General features: G+C 42.1%; 1 protein-coding gene across 1 annotated transcript in view; it reads left to right on the top strand.

The window, feature by feature from the left end:
* CD2AP (CD2 associated protein) overlaps window positions 1–22,227 on the top strand; it is a 387,343-nt gene that overhangs the window by 80,311 nt on the left and 284,805 nt on the right. The gene's annotated exons all lie outside the window — the stretch shown is intronic.

Genomic DNA, 22,227 nt, shown 5'->3' with positions numbered 1-22,227 from the left:
CTCCAGAAGAGCTTCTCGGGATTTTTTCAGGAAACACCCCCCCCTCCCCCCCAAAAAAAAAAAATTCAATGTATAGTGTCCAGTGAGTGATTTGACAAGCTCTGTCAGATGATGGTTTTGGGTGATTATCAAACATGAGTTTTTGAAATTGTAGTTTTGAGTTTTAAAATACAGTTTTGAAATCTTTCATTAGCCTTTTTTTTTTTTTTTTTTTTTTCACAAATTGTGAGTGAGGTATGCCCCCTTCCACCTGCTCTCACAGGTTTCTTGTTTGAAAGAGAGGAGGGGTTTGCACTATGAACATGCACTAGCTCACAGTACTGTACGCAGTAGAAAGTTCCTGTCGGTGGCACACAACTCGCCTCCATGAAAGGGGATCAGAGTAAGAGAAGCAGCAGTGGATGGGGAGATTGGGAGAAGTGATGTGACAGGACGAGGTTGCGAATTTGGTTTATTCAAAATTGAGGTCGGGTACTTGGCCTTTTTAGTGCTAGAGGAAACAGAAAGAGGAGATGCTGACATTGCTAACCACTGTTCCTTCTGAGATTGGAACTTTTATATGCTTTTATTTTCTTCTCTCTAATTCAGGAACTGTGACAAGCTGTGTAGTCTCCTTACTATTTTATAAGTAGTACATTTTTTAAATGCATGACATGTAGTACCTCCTAAATTAAATACATTGTAAGAATTTGATCAAGTAAGTTTTTCTGTTTAACATGGAACCTAGCAGTTGAGCAGCTCTGTTTTATATTTAACTGGAAAAAACTGGGGCTAGTAAGTTTTTTTGTTTATATTTTACTGTAATTCCACGTCAGTCCCTGTTTTCTCACTTTTGTTCAGCAAATAGAAATTGAACAGGTGCTGCTTGTTTGTGACTAGTGTTGAAACTGGTCCTATGTGTGGCTGATTAGGCAGGACAAGGGCAGAACATCTTACAAATTACTCTAGGCTAATTAGAATTAGATATAGTGGTTATCCCAGGACAAGCAGGATGCTAGTCCTCACATATGGGTGACATCGGTAATGGAGCCCTATGTACGGAAAAACTTCTTTAAAAGTTTCCATGAAACTTTTGAATGGCACCGGAGTGCCTACTGAGCATGCCCAGCATGCCATGATATTCCCTGCCACAGGGGTCTCCCTTTAGTCTTCTTTTTTCCACGAAGCCGTTAGCATCGCGGGATAATTGGAGTCCTGAGGTGAATTTCACATAGCGAAAAAAATTCGTATTTTCGGAAAAAATTTACTCCATCCGCAGGGGTTTCCCTTAGTATAACTTTTTCCGCTTTCGATTCCCGGCCGGGAACGATATTTTTGGGCTTATCGCCGTCGACGGCTGTCCGGCGCCATGGCCTCGGGCTTCAAAAAATGCCCAAATTGTGTGAGGACAATGTCGATAACCGACCCTCACTTCGAATGTGTTCTTTGCCTAGGCAAAGACCACAATATCCGCTTAGACGGATATATATTTATCCATTGTGCGGTATATAAAAACTTTTAAATAAATAAATGTAAATCATGTGCGGAAATGACAGCTAAAGGTCGTCGTCTTCGGGCCGAAAAAATGGAGCAGTTATTCAATATCCAATTGCTTCCAAGGCCTTCGACCTCAGCGCAATCTTCTCCATCCGCTTCAGTCCGTCAAATAATGCTGAAGCAGAAACGTCCAGAGGCGGGAGATGCCTCAACACCATCCCCTTCGGTTTCTTCAAAAGCATCGACCTCGGGGAGCGAAAAGCAGAAAGAAAAACACCGGCATCGGAGACGCCAGGTAACGATGACAGAGAATCCATCGGAAGCCACGGCCTCGCCAGCAAAGAAACCCCGGACGGGAACTGAGGCTCCGAGGCCTAGTGAAGGGCGATCCCCACCGATATCGGTGCCGGGCTCCATACCTCCTCAGGGCTCTGAGGAGGTATTGGCATCGCCAACACCACCTCCCTCCACAGCTACTCTGTTATCACCAGCTGTGAGAGTGGAGCTTGACTCCTTTATTCGTCAAGCGGTGCAACAGGCTCTGCGCGATGCGATTCCGCCTCAGCCATCGACAACTCCACCGATGCCCGTTCCATCACCGAGAGAGCCAGCACCATCGATGCCGCAGACACCGAGAGCATGGGAACCGGTACCGATGCCTACTCCGGTACCTTCACCGGTGCTACAGGTACCTCCATCGATTCCTCCACCGGTGCCCACACCGATATCTTCGATGCCATCACCGGTGCCCAAGGAGGATGTATCCGGGTTACATCCAGTTTTCACCAAACTGGACACACTACTGGACATCCTCACTAAGAAAATTCCAATGGAACCGATTCCAGGCCCATCTGGAGTGCCAAGACCCCCCAAGGCCTCGTTCTCCGGTCTTACCATCTCGTCCTATGCAGCCAATCCCTCATCACACACATGAGATGCCTGTAGACACCAGCTCTGAATTCTCTTCTGATGAGGAAATATTTTCAGAGCCTTCTCCGCCAGATGACCACAGGAAATCACCTCCTGAGGACCTCTCTTTCACCAACTTTGTTAAAGAGATGGCTGACACCATTCCCTTTCCCATTCAAACAGAGGTGGATGCACGTCAAAAGACCTTGGAAGTCCTCCAGTTTGTGGACCCTCCCAAGGAAATGCTAGCAGTCCCTGTCCATGAGGTGTTCTAGGAACTGCAATATAGGATTTGGGAGCATCCAGGTTCGGTGTCAGCAGTTAATAAAAGAGCAGAGTCAAACTACCTAGTGCAACCTATTCCAGGGTTCCAGAAACTACAGTTGCCCCACCAATCAGTGGTTGTTGAATCCGCTCAGAAGAAGGCAAAGCGGCAAAAATCCCACTCCTCTGTACTACCTGGGAAAGAGAGTAGGCTTCTGGATAACCTGGGAAGGAAAATCTTTCAAGGTTCAATGCTGGTTTCAAAAATTTCATCCTATCAATTATATATGAACCAGTACCAAAGAAACCTTTGGAAACAGGTTCAGGAACTCTCTCTCTCTCTTCCTGAGCAATATCAGGAATCCTTACAAGACATAGTTCATAAAGGCCTCGACTCTGGTAAACACGAGGTTCGAGCAACCTATGATTGTTTTGAGACTGCTGCAAGGCTATCAGCATCTGGTATTGCGGCAAGAAGATGGGCATGGCTCAAAGCCTCTGATCTGCGCCCAGAGGTTCAAGAACATTTGGCAGATCTGCCTTGCTTGGGGGACAATCTCTTTGGTGAGAAAATAAAAGAAGCGGTGGCAACCCTAAAGGACCACACTGAAACCTTGAAACAATTGTCTTCTCAACCATAAGACACTTAGCCTTCTGCCAGGAAATTTCCAAGGCGTGACACTCGACGGCCTTATCGCCCACGTCGATATTACCCCCCAGCAGGTAGGCCAAGAACTAGCCGCCCAACGCAACGACAGCAGCCTAGACAAAGGCCTGCAAGGGCTCAACCACCTCCACAGGCGGCCACTACATCTGGTTTTTGAAAAGCCCCAGAGAGCAGCAGCCAGATCAACCCATTCCCAGAAACACCAGTAGGAGGTCGAATACAATACTTCCACAACAATTGGACCTCCATCACCACCGACCAGTGGGTGTTATCCATCACAACTCACGGTTACAGACTGGATTTCCTAACTATCCCAATAGAAAATCCACCACTTCAATCTTGGACAGTAAATCAACACTCCATAATTCTTCAAACAGAGTTATCCACCCTTCTGAGAGCCAGGGCCATAGAACCAGTTCCTGGCCCTCAAAAGGGCAGAGGATTCTACTCCAGATATTTCCTCATTCCAAAGAAAACAGGAGGCCTTCGACCTATCCTAGACCTCAGAAATCTCAACAAATTTCTCAAAAAAGAAAAATTCAGAATGGTATCCCTAGGCACCATTCTACCTCTTCTTCAAAGGGGAGATTGGCTCTGCTCTCTGGATCTTCAAGATGCATACGCTCACATCCCCATCTTTCCTCCTCATCGCCAATACCTACGCTTTCGGGTGCTGGATCAGCACTTCCAGTACAGAGTGCTGCCATTCGGCCTTGCATCAGCACCACGAGTATTCACAAAATGCATGGCTGCAGCAGTGGCACACCTCCACAAGCAAAGAGTGCACGTGTTCCCTTATCTGGACGATTGGCTCATCAAAAGTCAATCAAGAGAAGGAGCTCTCACTTCTCTCAAGCTCACCATCCAAGTGCTGCACTCCTTGGGCTTTCTCATCAACTACCAGAAATCCCATCTGTCACCAACTCATCTGATACAGTTTATAGGTGCAGAGCTAAACACTGTGATAGCAAAAGCTTTTCTTCCAAGAGACCGTGCTCAAACACTTATCCTGTTGACTCACAATCTTCGCAACCAATTCCAGGTAACAGCTCACCAGTGCCTCATTCTTCTAGGGCACATGGCTTCCACAGTTCATGTAACTCCCATGGCCAGATTGACCATGCGACTTCTGCAATGGACACTCAAAGCTCAGTGGATACAAGCCACTCAACCAATGTCCACTCCTATTCACAGATGTGCAGATCCTGATCCCCATAACGGAATCCATTACCAAATCACTCTCGATCTGGAACAACTGCCTACAATCTATCACTAGTCTCCTCAACAGTTTAAATTTGGTCCTCAATGCTAATAAGACTGAACTCCTCCTCATTTCTGCCAACCAAGACAACTACCAGTCACAGACCCAACATAACCACGCCCTCACTCATACTCAGGTTAGAGACCTTGGGGTAATACTTGATAACCGTCTTAACCTAAAGAGTATGATTAACACTATAACCAAAGACTGCTTCTTCAGACTACAGGTATTAAAAAGACTCAAACCTCTCTTATATTTCCATGACTTTAGGACAGTTCTTCAATCCTTGATTTTTGCCAAAATAGACTACTGCAGCGTGCTCCTCACAGGACTACCCAGCTCAACCATCAAGCCACTTCAGATGATACAAAATGCTGCGGCCAGAATCCTGACAAGCACCAACCGGAGTGATCATATTACACCCATCCTCCGAAATCTACACTGGTTACCAGTCAACCACAGAGTCCTTCACAAATCTTTAACATTAATACACAAATCCATCTACAATCTCCTTTATCTCGACCTTGAAATTCCATTAAAACTCCATACTTCTAACAGGCCAATGAGAGAAATATCCAAAGGAACGCTACAAGCCCCTCCAACCAAAGCCACGCGACTCATTGCATCCAGGGACCGAGCATTTTCGACAGCAGGCCCAGCCATCTGGAACAACCTCCCTGCTGAACTCAGGCTGGAACCTTGCCTGCTAACTTTTAAGAAAAAACTCAAAACGTGGCTGTTCCGCCTAGCCTTCCCAGAACCCTGGGATACACATTAGACGTTATCTACTCACGATCAATTGAACTTCCCCCCCTCCTCTGACTACCTGGACAGCATGGATACCGACTCTAACATGTGGACTAACTCTAGTCTGGACTATCTCTAGTCCGGAATTTGTTATTTCTCCTTTTAACTTAACTTAATCTTTTCTCTTCCAGCTACCTAAGCTTCCAAGTTCACGGTCCTCGTTTAATGTAACTTTGTTTTTTTCCTTACCTAGTTATTTTCTACCCCTGTTCGATGTAAACCGACCTATGGTATTTAACCATGAAGGTCGGTATAGAAAAATGTTAAATAAATAAATAAATAAAATAAATAACACCAGAGCTCAGATCTGCACTCCTCTGGACATCAATGAACAACCTGCTCAAAGGCCTACCTTTCCAGCAACCAGTTCCACAAGTGACTTTGACTACAGATGTATCCACCTTAGGGTGGGGAGCACATATTGGTCATCTAAAGACACAAGGCAAGTGGACGAAGCTCGAAGCCTCTTTTCAAATAAACTTCCTGGAGCTTCGAGCTACACGCTATGCGCTACATGCGTTCAAGGACTGCCTATCACACAAGACTGTTCTGATCCAAACGGACAACACAGTAGCCATGTGGTACATCAACAAACAAGGGGGGACAGGTTCTTATCTTCTTTGTCAAGAAGCAGCACAGATTTGGGACTGGGCCCTGACACACTCAATTCTTCTTCGGGCCACTTACCTAGCAGGCATCCACAACATAGTAGCAGATCGCCTAAGTCGTCAGTTCCAACCGCACGAATGGTCCTTGGATCCAGCAATAGCATCCAAGATTTTCCAACGCTGGGGTCAACCGACGATAGATCTCTTTGCATCCCATCTCAACTACAAAGTGAACAATTACTGCTCTCTACTCCGACAGCAGAACAGCCTACAAAAGGACGCGTTTGCTCGCCATTGGAATTCAGGCCTGTTATACGCGTATCCACCGATACCACTCATAACCAAAACACTAGTGAAGCTACAACAGGACAAAGGGACCATGATACTCATAGCCCCATATTGGCCTTGACAAGTATGGTTCCCCACACTGCTAGATCTCTGTCAGGGATCCGATTCGCCTGGGAGTAGCTCCCAATCTCATTACTCAGGAACAGGGTCAGTTGCGCCATCCCAACCTTCAATCCCTGTCCCTGACAGCATGGATGTTGAGAGCTTGATCTTACAACCTCTCAACCTTCCATCCTCTATATCTCAAGTACTTATAGCTGCACGTAAACCTTCCACTAGAAAGAATTATTCCTACAAATGGAAACGGTTTATTTGTGGTGCACTCAGATTTAGATCCTTTCACTTGCCCCACTACCTCGCTACTAGATTACCTTTACCATCTCTCAGACTCTGGTCTTAAGACATCATCTGTAAGGGTACACTTAAGTGCAATCTCAGCTTACCATAATAAGCTGGAAGATGCACCTATCTCCACACAGCCTCTCGTCAGTAAATTCATGAGAGGCCTAACTCACATTACACCTCCAGTTCATTCCCCAAGCATACAATGGGACCTGAATGTAGTATTAACTAGACTTATGCGTTCTCCTTTTGAACCCATAAATACTTGTGACCTTAAATACCTTACTTGGAAAACGGTATTTCTCATAGCCATTACTTCAGCCAGAAGGGTCAGTGAATTACAAGCGCTAGTCACATACGAACCTTTTACAAAGTTCCTCCATGACAGGGTAGTCCTCCGGACACATCCAAAATTCCTTCCTAAGGTTGTCACGGAATTTCACTTGAACCAATCAATAGTTTTACCTACATTCTTTCCTAGGCCTCACTCTCACCAGGGAGAAAGAGCCTTACACACTTTGGACTGTAAGCGTGCATTATCTTTCTATTTAAACCGCACTACACCCAAAGAAAATCCAGTCAGCTGTTTGAATCCTATGATCCAAGCAAACCAGGTAAAGCAGTGGGTAAGCATACTCTGTCAAACTGGCTAGCAGATTGCATACAATTTTGTTATGAAAGAGCAGGCCTTACTCTTCAAGGGCGAGTAAAAGCACACTCAGTAAGAGCGATGTCAACTTCAGTAGCACACCTTCGCTCTGTACCTATTCTGGACATTTGCAAAGCAGCAACATGGAGTTCTCTTCATACCTTTGCAGCTCACTACTGTTTAGACAAAGAAGGAAGACAAGATTCAGCATATGGACAATCTGTCTTAAAGAACTTGTTTCCAGTGTAATCCCAACTCCTTCTACATCCAACCTGCTGTGATTTCGACTGATTCATGTCAACAACAATACTTCACTGTTGCTCACCTCCAAATGACTCGGCCTCTAGCTTGCTAATCACCCATATGTGAGGACTAGCATCCTGCTTGTCCTGGGATAAAGCAAAATTGCTTACCTTGTAATAGGTGTTATACCAGGACAGCAGGATGTAGTCCTCACGAAACCCACCCGCCACCCCGCGGAGTTGGGCCTGATACGTTTTATTATTTTATTTTTGCTAACGCTTATTGCTACAAAACAAGACTAAAGGGAGACCCCTGTGGCAGGGAATATCATGGCATGCTGGGCATGCTCAGGCACTCCGGTGCCATTCAAAAGTTTCATGGAAACTTTTAAAGAAGTTTTTCCGTACATAGGGCTCCATTACCGATGTCACCCATATGTGAGGACTACATCCTGCTGTCCTGGGATAACACCTATTACAAGGTAAGCAATTTTGCTTTCCTGAAGGAATCTACTTGAAGTTAAAGATTTGGATTTGCCAAAGGAAATGTAAGGTACATCTTTAAAAGATTTCTCTATTTATCCTTTCTATCACCAATATGATCTTTAAGAATTACAGACATATTACATAGTGTGTGTATAATATACACATGTTTATATAGATTGTTCTACTATGTATATCTATATTGCATATAGATTTTATCCCTTCATGTGTGAAGTTTATCAGTTATGAATGAATCATTTCACTGGCCAACTAGCAGTCAATTTTGCTGGCTTTAAAGAGTGAATTAAAATGTAACTCTTGATCTGCTTTCCTTTTTAGGTGTTCTTTACGGTAAAGTACTGTAGAAGCACCTACAGTTATCAGGCTGTGTAACTTTTCAGCTATGCACTTGCAGGAACATACACATGTAACTTTTTTTGACAATGGAAAGTTATTCAGGTAAAAGCAAAGTTACACGTGTAAGTTTAAAAAAAACACAGATGGGTAGCAGCAGGAGCCACCAGAAGCAACATGGCTGGCAAGGTTCTATAGGCTTTGCCAACTGAAGACAAACACTCACCTTGACTCTTGATATTGCTACGAGATACTAAAGAAAGCCACTGACTAACCTCCCAGTGCTGTTGAGGCAGAGATTAGTCACTGCTGCTGGGTTGAAGTGAGCAGAAGGAAGTAGACAGAGTGATAGGTAAATGGTTGAAATGTTTCTAATAATGGTCATATAAGGGCAGGGCTGCTCTTTGTGTTGTGTGAACTGGGAAGACTGTCCATGGTCCCATAAGATGTGGTGTTTCAGGCACTTTCAACATTACCTGAGTTTCTCAACCAGTGGTCTAGGCAGTAGTGATCTGTGCCCAGTATAAGATGAGGCTTGAGGACTCTTAAGCCTCCTCAAAGCCTGATGGGTTGGGTATTCCTCCATATCTCCCCTGCTGTGCATGCACTTGACAGAAGGAATAGCACTTAATAGCACATTACGCTGGGTTGGTTTCATAGTATGAGTCTCAATATTATGGAATCTTTAGCTCAAACTGTAAGACTGGCCCCATGTGGTAGAGATAGCTGCTGCACTATTAAACGCCACTCCTGCCAGCTGTGGGGGGGACTCAAAGAAAAGCTGGAAGTACAGCCACAGGGGTTTGGAGCTTTGAAAATATTGGGAATAGGGGGCAAGGAACATAAGACTTACATTGTAGTGCGGGGGAGGGGGGGGAAGAGGGAGACTTTGTTTGGGGTGGTGGTTGGGGGAAGACAGGAAAAGGGAGACCAGAATCAGGTAGTGATGGGGTGAGGGAGAAAGGATACAGGAATAGAACCTAAGTTGGGAAGGGAGGAAAAGAGGTAGAAGAGTGGAGGGAACTAGGAGAGGACTACATTTTGGTCTTAAGGGCTCAGCACAGCAGTGAGACATTTAATGGGTAGGACCTGAGAGCCTCAAATATTAGGGGATTTTTTTTCTGGGGTACTTTCTAAGCACAATCCAATGTAACTTTTGTGGGGAATTACATAAACACTATAAAGATATTTTGCTGGGAATTGGTGGTTCTAAAGCTATTCTGCTTAGGGTAAAGTAGAGTAAGTAGTGGAGCCCGCCCTCCCTACCCCACAATTCACCCACACCAGAGACTTTTTTTCCTTATATAGAGAGCCACCCAGAAGGAAGAGATTGGATACTTATTCAGGATTAATTGTGGTAATTAACAGAGCAATCCTACAAAATATAATCAGACTACATTTTCCTATATCACTTGGCCTAAAACAGCTAGCAGAACAACTTGTATAAAAATATTATGGAAACAGAAATCTAGCAGTATGATAGAGGCTATCTGCTGTTTCACATTGAGTGCATCATGTATGATTATCTTCTAGTTGGGAGAGGTCATATTTGTGCACCAAGTACAGAGAACTTGTGGTCTTCAGAATGAGTATGATCCCTGGAAACCAGAGTTGCAGACATGAAGAGCTTAAGGAAATAGGACTGTTCAAGTCTTCCTGTATATTTCTCTGTCTCCACTCTGAAAGCCGTCGAGGAGCAAGGCCACAGGGTAGGAGGGCAGTCAGCCTTGCAAGCATAACATAGAAACTTAGAAATGACAGCAGAAGAAGACCAAACAGCCCATCCAGTCTGCCCAGCAAGCTTCACACACTTTTTTTCTCATACTTAACTGTTTCTCTTAGCTCTTTGGTTCTATTTCCCTTCCACCCCCACCATTAATGTAGAGAGCAGTGATGGAGCTGCATCCAAGTGAAATATCAAGCTTGATTAGTTAGGGGTAGTAACTGCCGCAATAAGCAAGCTACACCCATGCTTATTTGTTTTACCCAGACTGTTATTCAGCCCTTATTGGTTGTTTTTCTTCTCCCCTGCCGTTGAAGCAGAGAGCTATGCTGGCTATGCGTGAAGTATCAGTTATAACATAGTAAATGTCAGCAAAAAAAGACCCAAGCAGTCTATCCAGTCTGCCTAGCATGATAATTCTTTTTAATTTAAGGCTAATAGCTGCTGCTTAGTGCAGGTTACCCCCAATTTAATACAGGTTACACCATTTCTTTGTTTCCATTCTTTAGCCATAGGGGATCTTCTGTGTTTATCCCATGCCCTCTTGAATTCCATTACCATTTTCATTTTCACTAACTCTTCCAAGTGAGCATTTCATGTATATACCACTCTTTCTAAGAATAAATTAGTTTCTAATTTTGGTTCTGAAACTACCCCCTTGGAGTTTCATATTATGTCCCCTAGTTCTACCGTTTTTTTCCATTGGGAAAAAAAGTGATTTGCATAATTAAATCCTGTGCATAATTAAATCCTTTTAGGTGTTTAAAAGTCTGTATCATAGCTCCCATGTGCAGACCACACAACAATTTGGTTGCATTTCTCTGGATCACTTCTATCCCATTGCTATCCTTTTTCAGATATGGTCTCCAGAGCTGAAGACAGATTCCAGGGAAGGCCTCACAAAGACCTCTATAAGGGCATTATCACCCTTTTCCTGCTGATTATGCCCTTCTCTATGCAGTTCAGCAACCCTCTGATCTTAACCACTGCCTTGTCACATTGATTTTCTATCTTCATATTATCGGGCACCTTCACCCTAATGTCTCTTTCCCTCTCTGGGCACATCAGTTTTTCGCCACGTCACGTAGAGCTCCTTTTGCATGATTCTGCTGTTCTTGGCATTGAATCCCAGCTGCCAAACCTTTGACTACTCCTTGAGTTTTCTTAGATGACTTCTCATTCTCTCTTCTCCTTCAAGTGTGTCTGCTCTGTTGCAGATCTTAGTCTCATCCACAAAAAGGCAAAGTTTTCCTTCTAACCCTTCTGCAATATTGCTCAAAAAGATATTGAAAAGAACTGGGCCCAGAACTGATGCTTGAGGTGTGCTGCTTATGAGGCTTCTGTCCACAGAATAGGTTCATTCTCGGTCAGACCAAGGATCGTCCAAACCTAGTATCCGGTCTCCAACAGTGGTCAATCCAAATCACAAGTACCCAAACATTAAACAGATCCATTGCTACTAAAACTGGCAGCAAGCAGCAGGTACTCCCTATTGATTGATAGCAATTTCTGAACTCATCCAGAACTTTTTAAAACCCAGCTGCCTTAACCACATCCTCTGGCAATGAATTCTAGAGCTTAATTGTGCATTGAATGAAAGATTTAACTGATTTGTTTTAAATATACTACTTGCCAACTTCATGGAGTGCCCTCTAGTCTTTGCATTATCTGAAAGAGTAAATAAGTTTCATATTTACCAGTTCAAGTCTTTTCATGATTTTGTAGACCTCTATCATATCCCCCCTTAGCCTTCTCTTCTTTAAGCTGAGCAGCCCTAACTTCTTTAGCCTTCCTCTTAGAGAAGTTCCATGCCCTTTATCATTTTGGTCGACCATCTTTGTACTTTCTCCAATGCAACTATATCTTTTTTGAGATGTGCCGATCAGAACTACACACAGTATTTAAAGTGCGGTCTAACCATTGAGCGGTACAGAGGCATTATGACATTTTCCGTTTTATTCACCATTCTGTTTCTAATAATTCCTAACATTCTGTTTACTTTTTTGACTGCTACAGCACACTGAGCCGAATATTTCAATGTATTATCCACTATGACACCCAGATCTTTTTCCTGGGTGGTAACTCCTAATATGGAACCTAACATATTTTCTCTAAATAAACCCGTTATGATGATTATACTCACGAATGGACTCTGACTCTCCCAGGTTAAAGCACCATTAAGCTTTAACCCGTACGCCCTATGGCATCACTTCATATTTATTTCCTGCCTTATCTTCTTTCCAGCTTGTTGCAAGCTTCCAAGTTCTCTTCCCTGTTGATTGTAACTTTTGACTCATTCCTACTTACTGTTTATCTTTCGTTTACTTGAATAGTTACCCCAGTTTTTTATTCTTGTTAATTGTAAACCGATCCGATATGGTTATTTACTATGAAGGTCGGTATATAAAACTGTTAAATATAAATAAATAAATAAATGTATCACCTTGCACTTGTCCATATTAAACTTCATCTGCCATATGGACGCCCAGTTGCAAGGTCCACCTGCATTTTATCACAATCCGCTTGTGATTTAACTACTTTGCATAATTTTATCTGCAAATTTGATCACCTCATCGTACCTCTTTCCAGATCATTTATAAATATATTAAAAAGCACCTGTCCAGTACAGATCCTTGAGCAGTGGTCCCCAAACCTGTCCTGGAGGGCCACCAGCCAGTCTGGTTTTTGGGATATCCACAATGAATATGCATGAGAGAAAATTTGCATGTTATGGAGGCAGTGCATGCAAATTTTCTCTCATGCATATTCATTGAGGATATCCCAAAAACCTGGCTGGTTGGTGGCCCTCCAGGACAGGTTTGGGGACCACTGTCCTTGAGGCTGTCACTGTTTACCTTTATTTCACTGAAAACAGACCATTTAATCCTACTGTTTCCTGTTTTTTAACCAGTTTGCAATACACAAAAGAACATCTTCACCTATCCCATTGCTTTTTAGTTTTCTTAAAAGCTTGACTTTGTCAAGCGCCTTCTGAAAATCGAAATACACCACATCTACTGGTTCACCTTTTATCTACATTGCTTATTCATCCTTTCAAAAAAAAAAAAAAGTTGCAGATTTCGGAGACAAGACTTCCCTTGGGTAAATCTGTACTGGCTGTGTCCCATTAAATCATGTCTATATGTGCTGTGATTTTATTCTTTATAATAATTTACATGATTTTCCCAGCACTGAAGTCAGGCTCACCAGTCTATTGTTTTCTGGATCACCTCTGGAGCCCTTTTTAAACATTGGTGTTACATTGGAACCTTCTAGTCATCATGTATAACAGATGATTTTAATGATAGGTTACAAACTAGTTGTAATAAGTCTGAAATTTCACTTTTGAGCTCTTTCAGAGCTCTGGGATGTATACCATCCGGTCCAGGTGATTTACTGCTCTTCAGTTTGTCGATCTGGCCTACTACATCTTCCAGGTTCACAGTGATTTGGTTCAATTCATCTGAATTGTCACCGTTGCAAATTGGTATCTCCCCAACATCCTTCTCGGTAAACACTGAAGCAAAGAAATCATTGTCTTTACGTAATGGCCTTATCTTCCCTAAGTGTCCCTTTAACCCTCAATCATCTAACAGTCCAAATCACTGTCTCGCAGGCTTCCTGCTTTGGATATATTTGAAAAAGTTATGAGTGTTGCCTCAACTGCCAACTTCTTTTTAAATTCTATTTTATCAATGTTTTACATTTAACTTGCCAGTGCTTATGCTTTTTCCTGTTTTCTTCTAATGGATCCCTTTTACAAACTAGAAGGGAGATCTTCTGGCTAAAATACTCTTTCACCTAACCTTTTAACCATACTGGCAATCATTTGACTTTCTTTCCACCTTTCTTAATGCATGGAATATATTTGGATTGCACTCCTAAGATGGTATTTTTAGCAATGTCCATAGCTGTACCTTTCACTTTTTTCTATTTTTCTCATTTTATCAGTTTCCCTTTTGAAAGTTTAGTGCTAGAGCCATGGATTTACTTATTGTCCACCTTCCAGTTGTCAATTCAAATTTTATCATTACGATCACTATTGCCAAGCGGCTCCACCACTGTTACCTTTCACCAAATCCTGCGTTCTCCTCTCTAGTCTGTTCCTGAACCATTTGCTCCATAAAGCTGACATTTTATTCCATCCAGGAACTGTATCTCTCTAGCATGTCCTAATGTTACATTTACCCAGTCAATTTTGGGGTAATTGAAATCTTCCACTATTAGTGCACTACCAGTTTGGTTACCTTCCCTAATTTCTCTTATTTAATCATCTGTCTCATCGTTTTGGCAAGGTAGAAGATAATATACTCCGACACACACATGTTTCTACCCATGAAGATTCTATTATGTATTTAGTCTCTGGCAGGATCCTTATCCTATTGGACTTTTCCATCCTGGATTTAAAGCGTTCCCCCCCCCCCCCCCCAACAGTTGCTCCTTCCTATCATTATGATATAATTTGTCCCCTGATATGGCACTATCCCATTGGTTATCCTCCTTCCATCATGTGTGCAAGATGCCAATTAAATCTATCTGATCATACACTGCTATACACTCTTAACTCTCCCATCTTACTTCTTAGACTTCTGTTGTTTCAAAGTGTGTGTTTTGTATTAACAGCCTGTTTTTCAGTTGACAGGGAATATATGGAGTCTTTTGGCTCAGGTGATTCTTTACTTATAGGCATATGGACTAATTTTGCTTTTATTGGAGCCCATCTGTTGGGATGCTCCAACTATCTGGCTTCATTAATTTCCTTTGAAGATACCTCCCTCTGAACCATGCACTGTTGAGTGAGTGACTGCTTTCCCCTTTGTTCTAGTTTAAAAGTTGGTCTCTTCTTTTTAAATGTTAGCGCCAGCAGCCTGGTTCTGCCCTGGTTGAGGTGGAGCCTGTCGCTTTGAAAAAGACTCCCTCTCCCCTGAAAGATTCCCCAGTTCTTTACAAAACTGAATCCCTCTTCCTTGCACTATCGTCTCATCCAAGCATTGAGATTCTGGGGTTTTACCTGCCTATGGGTACCTGCATGTGAAACGGGGAGCATTTTTCAGAGAATGCTACCCTGGAAGTTCTGGATTTCAGCTTTCTACCTAAGAGCCTTAATTTGGATTTCATAACCTCCCGCCCACATTTTCCCATGTCAATGCTCCAGGCAGGCATATTACCAGGTGATCCTCGCACTCATCACCCACCCGGGTATCTACATTCATAATAATCAAATCCTCAACTATGGCAGTTGACCTAATCATTCCTTCCTGGGCAGCAGCCTTGGAGGAGACATCCTCACTGTGAGAGGACCGTGCATCACCTGGAGAGCAGAATCACTTGCTACAGAATCACTTCCTGCTGCACCAGGTTGATGCTATTGGACCAGGAGTCCTTCCTCCTCCAAGGCAGCACCAGGGCTGCCAGACTGGAGTTGGGACTTGGCTATTATGTCCATGATGGTCTAATCTGTAAACCTCTCTATCTGCTTCAGCTCCTCCAGATCACTCTAGCCTCCAGAGATCAGTTTCGTGCTCTGAGAGCCAGGAGCTCTTTGCAACGGGTGCACACATACAGTCTCTCACCAGTGTTTCAAAAACCATACATGTGACATTTGATGCAAAAGCCTGGAAGGCCCCCCTCTTGCTGCTGGATTGCAGCCTTCATCTTAACTTTGTTGAGTTAAGTTTAGGTGGCTAAGGGAGTGGGAATGTGTAAATAAGAGTTCTTTAAATTTATTGGTATATTCCCTGTTAAACATAACATAAATGCTATACTGGGTCAGATCATGGAGCAATACAGAGGCATTATGACATCCATCGTTTTATTTTTCATTCCCTTCTTAATTTCTAACATTGTTTGCTTTTTTGATCGCCACAGCACACTGAGGCAGCGATTTCAATTATCCACTATGATGACTAGATCTCATTCTTGGATGGTAACTCCTCCTGAATACCTAACATTCTGTAACTAGAGCAAGGGTTATTTTTCCCTATATGCATCACTTTGCACTTGCCACGTTAAATTTAATCTGCGATTTGGAAGCCCAATCTTCCAGTCTCACAAGGTCCGTCTGCAATTTATCACAATCCGCTTGAGATTTAATTATTCTGCATAATTTTGTATCATCTGCAAATCTGATCACATCACTTGTCATACCCCTTTCCAGATCATTTATAAATATATTAAAAAGCATGGTCAAAAAACAGATCTGAGGCACTCTGTTTACCTTTTTCCACTGTGAAAACAGACCATTTAATCCTACTCTGTTTCCTGGCTTTTAACCAGTTTGCAATCTACAAAAGGACATTGTCTCCTATCCCATGACATTTTAGTTTTCTTAGAAGCCTCTCATGAGGGACTTCGTCAAACGCCTTCTGAAAATCCAAATATACCACATCTACCTGTTCACCTTTGTCCACATGTTTATTCACACCTTTAAAAAAAATGTAGGAGACTTGTGAGGCAAGATTTTCCTTGGATAAATCCATGTTGGCTGTATCCTATTAAGCCATGTTTGTGTAGGTGTTTTGTGATTTTTATTCTTTAACAGTTTCCACGATTTTTCCTGGTACTGAAGTCAGGCTCACTGGTCTATAGTTTCCTGGATCACCCCTGGAGACCTTTATAAATATAGGGGTTACATTGGCCACATTCCAGTCTTAAGGTACAATGGATGATTTTAATGATAGGTTAAAAATTAATTGTAATAGGTCTGAAATTTCATTTTTTAGTTTTCAAAACCCTGGGGTGTATACCATCTGGTCCGGGTAATTTACTACTCTTCAATTTGTTAGTCTGGCTTATCACATCTTCCAGGTTCACCATGATTTGGTTCAGTTTATCTGAATAGTCACCCTTGAAAACCATCTCCGGAACGGGTATCTCCCCAAAATCCTCTTCAGTAAATACCGAAGCAAAGTATTTGTTTAGTCTTTCCGTGATGGCCTTATCTTCCCTAAGTGCCTTTTTAACCCCTCAATGATATAATGTTCCAACAGAGTCCCTTGTAAGCTTTCTGTTTTGGATATATTTGAAATTTATTATGAATTTTGGCCTCTTTGGCCAACTTCTTTTCAAATTCTTTTAGCCTGTCTTATCAATGTCTTAATTCTATTTTCTTCAGATGGATCCTTCTTCCAATTTTTGAATGAAGCTCTTTTGGCTTAAAATAGCCTTTCACCTCACTTTTTAGCCATGCTGAGAAACGTTTGACCTTCCTTCCATCTTTCTTAATGCATAGTATATCTGGACTGAGCTTCTAAGATAGTATTTTTTTTAACAATATCCATGCCTGTTGCACATTCCTAATCTTTGTAGCTGCACCTTTTTTTTTCTTTCTCATTTTATCAGTTTTCCTTATGAAAGTTTAGTGCTAGAGCTGTGGATTAACTTGCTGTCCCCCTTCCAGTCAATTCAAATTTGATCATATTATGATCACTATTGCCAAGCGGCTCCACCTCCGTTGCCCCTCTCACTAAATCTTGCACTCCACTGAAAATTAGATCTAAAATTGCTCCATCTCGTCTGTTTCTGAATCTAATGCTCCATAAAACTGTCATTTATTCCATTCAGGAACTTTCTCTCTAGCATGTCCTGATGTAATCTGTATCCAGTCAATATTGGGGTAATTAAAACCTCCCATTGTTACTGCACTATCAATTCGGTTAGCTTCCCTAAGTTCTCTTAGCATTTCACTGTCCATCTCATCATTTTGGCCAGGTGGATGGTAGTATACTCCTATTGCTATACTTTTCCCCAATACATAAGAGATTTCTACCCATAAAGATTTGATTTTGGATTGTCTCTTTCAGGATCTTTATCCTATTTGACTCTATGCCATCCTGGACATAAAGCACCAGTCCGCCACCAAGTTGCTCCTCTGTCATTGCGATATAATTTGTACCCCGGTATAGCACTATCGCATTGGTTATCCTCTTTCCACCATGTCTTGAGATTCCAATTAAGTCTGTCATTCACACTATATGCTCTTTTCCATCCTACTTTGAAATGTTTGTAGGCTAATGCCAGAAGTCTACAAAGTGTGTGTTTTTGTTTGTTTGTTTGTTTGTTTGTTTGTTTGTTTGTTTATTTATTTGTTTGTTTATTTATTTATTTATTTATTTATTTATTTAGAATTTTTATATACTGACATTCTTACATTAAAATGCAAATCATACTGGTTTACATAAAACAGAAAAAGCAGGAAAAAATATTTCCATAGTCAAATACAGAGAACATTTATAATAAATGTTTGTATTAACATTCTGCTTTTTAATTGAAAGGTATAAATTGCAATATTTTAGCTCATGTGAGCTATTAATTATAGGTACATGAACTACTTTTCTTATTATTGGACCCTCTCTGTTGGGATACCTTAACTCTAATGCTTCATTAGTACCCTTCAAAGGTTCCTCCCTTCGAACCATGTGTTGTTGAGCAACTATCGGCTTTCCCCTTTGAGTGAGTTTAAAAGCTGCTTATCTTTTTTTTTTTATTTTTTATTTATATTTTATTAAACTTTTCAGATTACAATAACAAATATATTCTTTGCCATCTTGAAATCTAAGTGCTATTACAATTTGGAAACATCTCAATATACATACATTGAAATTAACATTCTCTATACAGAGACCTTTTATCTTTTAGCACTAACACATTATAGAGGAAATAGTTGAGGGGGGGGGGGCCGTAACAGAAATCACAGAGGAGTAAATATAAGAAATAAAACAAATAATTATCAGTCGAGTGGCTACTTCTTAAATATTAATCCATCATGATGTTTCAACTGTTACTGGATTTCTAGCACTTAAGAAGTCTCTAAGTTGAGGTATATCAAATAAAATATATGTAGAACCATGCCAGCCAACAACACATTTACAGGGATATTTCACAATGAAACTTGCGCCCAGAGCTAGAACCTCGGGCTTCATCTGAAGAAATGCCTTTCGGCGCAATTGGGTGGCTTTGGCAAGGTCTGGAAATATCCTTACCAGGCCACCACAAAAAGAAACTCTCAAATTCTTGTAATAGGTGCGCATAATCAAATTTATATCTTCTTCAGAGAACAAAGTCACAAGAAGTGTGTCTCTCCTCGTGACCTCCACTTCCGAAGCTTCCAGGTATTGTCAGGTTTGCCAAGTTATCCAAAATATTATTTCTAGTATTGTCCTGTCTTTGGGACAAATGTATCACTTTTTTTTATTGTAGGAATCCTCTCCTGAGGGATTTTCAAAAAATCTCCCAGGTATTTCTTAAGGGTTACCAGACATAACTCGTCTTTAACCACTGGAAAATTAAGTATACGTATATTCAGATGTCTGATAGAGTTTTCTAGTGACTCCATTTTGCGTAGTGTAGCAAGCCTTTCTCTTGAAAAGGCCGCGGTAACCTCTTTCAGTTCTTTAACCTCCGTTTCAACTTTTTGGATAGCTATTCCTTGTTCTTGTAAAATTTGCTGGTGGTCATGTGCTACTAGGTCAAGTTTAACAGAAACCCCCTGTAACTTTATAGACTGCTCTTGTAGCTTAAAGTCCATTCCAGCTATAAGCTCCCAAATGGAGTCTAAAGTTACAATTGCTGGTTTTTCAATCCTACGTGCATTCAGACTCACCCCACTGGCTCCAAGAATCATATCAGTCCTCACCACTGCGTCAACCACGCTTTCAGTCTCCCCTTCTGCTCCATTCTGGCCTTTAGGGGTGGAAGTCGTCACTTCCCGAAGAATCACACCTTCGGCACCCCCCGACTGGTTTGCTTCACCCGAATTTCTTCGGGGCTCTCCAGTTGCTCCTGGGGATTCCGGGGAGGAAGCCTGCAGCAATTGTCTCGATGTCGGCAGGCTCAATGATATTTCTCCCGGCGAGAATGGCTCTCCTCCAGTCACTCTGCCAGCGGGAGTTGCCGCCCGTCCAGTAGAAGTAGCGAATTCTCTAATCTCTGGTCTGAAGGTAGAGTGGATTCGGTGGGGTAAACCCGCACTCTACCTTTTCTTTTGTGGAGCATAATTCGAAGTATAAGCAGAAATTTCTAACCAAGAAATCTGAAATCAGCCGGAGCTTCAGAGAGACGCTGCCACTCGGTCGGCCATCTTGGTTACGCCCCTTTTTTTTTTTTTTTTTTAAGGTTAGCACCAGCATCCTGGTTCCATTCTGGTTAAGGTGGAGCCCATCCTTTTGTTTAAAAAAAAAAAAAAAAAAAAGTCCCTCTTCCTTGCACCATCGTCTCATCCATGCTTTGGGAATCCGGCGCTCTACTTGCCTCTGGGGATATGCGTGTGGAACAGGAAGCATTTCAGAGAATGCTACCCTGGAGGTTCTGGAATTCAGCTTGTTACTTAAGATCCTAAATTTGGTTTCCAGAACCTCCCACATTTTCCTATGTCATTGATGCCCACATGTACCACAACACCCAGCTCCTTGCCAGCACGGTGTAAAATCCTATCTAGCTGATGCGTGAGGTTCACTACCTTCGTACTAGGTAGGCATGTTACCAGGCACTCCTCACGCCCACCACCTACCCAGCTGTTTACATTCCTATTAATTGAATCACCAACTATGATGGCCGACCTAACCCTTCCCTCCTGGGTAATAGTCCTGGGAGACACATCCTCTGTGCAAGAGGACAATACATCACCTGGAGAGCAGGTCCTTGCTACAGGATCATTTGCTGCTGTATCAGATTGATGCTGTCAGACCAGGAGACCTTCCTCCTCCAAGGCAGCAATAGGGCGCCCAGACTGGAGTTGGGACTTGGCTACTACCTCTGTCTGCCTCAGCTCCTCCAGGTCTGCCACTCTTGCCTCCAGAGATCAACCTCATTCTCTGATAGACGGGAGCTCTTTGCACCTGGTGCGCACACAATCCTCTTACCGGTGGGGGAAAAAAATCATATATGTGACACTTAACATAAAAGACTGGGAGGACCCTCTCTTGCTGCTGGACTGCTGCCTTCATCCTAATTTTGTTCAATTCCTAGGTAAGGAACTATGGGAGTAGGAATGCTTATAATTAGGGTCCTTTAAATGTATTAGTGTACTCACTATTTATCTGAACAAGAAGCATTTTAGAGAATGCTACCCTGGAGGTTCTGGAATTCAGCTTTTTACTTAAGATCCTAAATTTGGTTTCCAGACATACAAGGGGGTTTCCAGACATATAAGGAGGATGATTAAACTCTTGATAAGGTATGGGGAAGTTAAAAGGCTGATTTTTTTTTTTTTCAAGTGTGAAACTGTCACCTGCCCATAAATCAAAGGATGAGCTAGGGGTGGGAGGGAGAGAGAGAAACACACAAACTCCTGGTTTATGCCTTCCTTCGACTAGCTATTTAATACAAACAAACACACTAAAGAATATGCTCCAATAGTTTATTCTCCCCAAAACTTAAGTTCTACAAATTTCCCAAGCAGTACTTAGTCTCTTCAGCCACCAGCAAGGTGATCCTCTCCTCTCAGTGCTCCCACTGGATTGTTAATCTGGTAGTGACCTGCAGTGGGATAATTAAACTCTTCATAAAGCCAGGGTCAATCTTGTGTTTAAGATAAGACTGATTTTTAATGTGAAAGTGTCTCCCTATAAATTAAAGGATGAGCTAAGTAGGGGTGGGTAGGAGAGAGAGAGACTAACACGCACAAACTAAACTTTTTCAGACCTTTTTTTTTTTTTTTTTTTTTTTTTTTTTATAATAAACACAAACTTTACCATTTACCACTTGCTGTCGTCTGTATCAACCACCTTGGGATCCACTCCTAGCCTTTTCCTTTCATTCACAAATTACATATATGGGACCGTATCAAAAGCTTTGCTGAAACCCAGGTGAATCATGTCAAGTGCTCATCCTTGATTGAATTCTCAAGTCATCCAGTCAAAATTCTGATTTGTTTGACAGGACCTTCCTTTGGTAAAACAATGTCTTGGATCCAGCAGCTGTTTTATAGCGTCTTTCAATTTGGTCCATTGTTCCACTTCTCCCAGCTTTCTAGTTCCTTTTCAAGGTACATTCTCATTTTACCAAAGTCTGTATTTTTGAATCCAAGACATTGATCTTTGTGACTTTTTTCTGTCTTCGCCATTATATCAAAAAACATTCTGTCTGGTTGCTGGGG

The sequence above is a fragment of the Rhinatrema bivittatum genome, chromosome 3 (assembly GCF_901001135.1).
Source record: "Rhinatrema bivittatum chromosome 3, aRhiBiv1.1, whole genome shotgun sequence".
Lineage (NCBI taxonomy): Eukaryota > Metazoa > Chordata > Amphibia > Gymnophiona > Rhinatrematidae > Rhinatrema > Rhinatrema bivittatum.
Note: the sequence above shows the minus strand (reverse complement) of the source record. Positions and strands in the feature narration are given on the sequence as shown.